Raw genomic sequence first — 1,211 nt, 5'->3', positions numbered from 1 at the left:
ACAGCAGCATAATTTTAAAAGTAACAATCAAAATGTACACAATAATTAAATTGAAGTTTATAAAATGAACAATTCACTATTACGCCCATTTTGTCATGACAATCCTGCATGAAAACAAAATGAACAATTCACTCTTGGGCACATTTTGTCATGACAATCCTACAAAAATAACTCCCCTGAACACAAGATGAAATATGAAGGGCACTCTGGAAACTTCTGTTCCAGGAGATTGTTGAGGGCCTTTTCCTTGTCCTCTTCCTCCATTATAAGGAAAAGAGGCTCTTCCACTGGCCCCCTGAGCAGATGTCTGTTGTAATGGAGCCATTTCACAACTTCTGTCTGGGATTACTGGGATCTCCTTCATTACAGAATATTAAAGGCACATGTAACTTTAATATGTCTTATTAATGTGTGTGTGTGTATGTATGTATACATGTGTGTGTGTGTATATAGATAGATAGATAGATAGATAGATAGATAGATAGATAGATTTGAGACATACCTCACAAGTGTAGCCTTTTTATCCACTTGGAAGGGCCTCTTGTAGGGTTTCTGCACTGTAATGTATATGTATCTTGGTTAATTTCAAATTGGTCAGAAGGGGGTACAAATGTAATGGTGGGCTGGAGGAAATGTCCAGTACCTCTTAGAGAAAACTCCAAAGTTCTCCAGAAGAAAAAGAGTCCACCATCTCCGTATGATTGGAATGTCACACTGGAAGACACAAACATAGAGAAATCTTTAAATATCAACTGCTACAACATCATAAAGGTCAATTACTTTAACTGATAACTACTTACAGATGTAAAATCAAAGGGTGCTCCCAAGACAAGATGTACTGGAAAACAACAAAAAATAAGAATATTCTCCCTGTAAATGGCACAAAAAAACCTTCCTTGTTCCTTATTTAACAACTAAATAATCACACCAATAACTGGTTGCAAAAATGTATAGTATAGCCTAAAATAAATAAATAAGTACACAGGTAAACTATTATGCAATAATAAATTGTGAGTACATTAAACAAACAACTCAAGATATTCATACCTCCACAGACAACTGCCTTGTTGAAGTGGATTTGAAGATGACTTTTTAATTTGACCAGTTTGGCTGGCTTAAACATGCTGGTCAAGCAGAAAATTGCTGGCAATTGCTGTAACACTTGTTGCACTGCTGCAGCTCAGGTAATGTGTCACCTTTCTGAATCCTCA

General features: G+C 36.1%; 1 protein-coding gene and 1 long non-coding RNA gene across 2 annotated transcripts in view; both read right to left on the bottom strand.

The window, feature by feature from the left end:
* Window positions 1-1,211, bottom strand: part of LOC107656395 (melatonin receptor type 1A-A) — a 69,246-nt gene that overhangs the window by 37,505 nt on the left and 30,530 nt on the right. The window lies entirely within an intron of this gene.
* Window positions 671-1,193, bottom strand: LOC107656404 (uncharacterized). Its single transcript, XR_001630567.1, has 3 exons — window positions 1,048-1,193; window positions 801-838; window positions 671-714 (listed from the first exon to the last, which is right to left on the bottom strand). It is a non-coding gene; the product is annotated as an uncharacterized LOC107656404 (long non-coding RNA).

The sequence above is a fragment of the Sinocyclocheilus anshuiensis genome, unplaced genomic scaffold (genome assembly GCF_001515605.1).
Source record: "Sinocyclocheilus anshuiensis isolate Anshui unplaced genomic scaffold, SAMN03320099.WGS_v1.1 scaffold85, whole genome shotgun sequence".
NCBI lineage: Eukaryota > Metazoa > Chordata > Actinopteri > Cypriniformes > Cyprinidae > Sinocyclocheilus > Sinocyclocheilus anshuiensis.
Note: the sequence above shows the minus strand (reverse complement) of the source record. Positions and strands in the feature narration are given on the sequence as shown.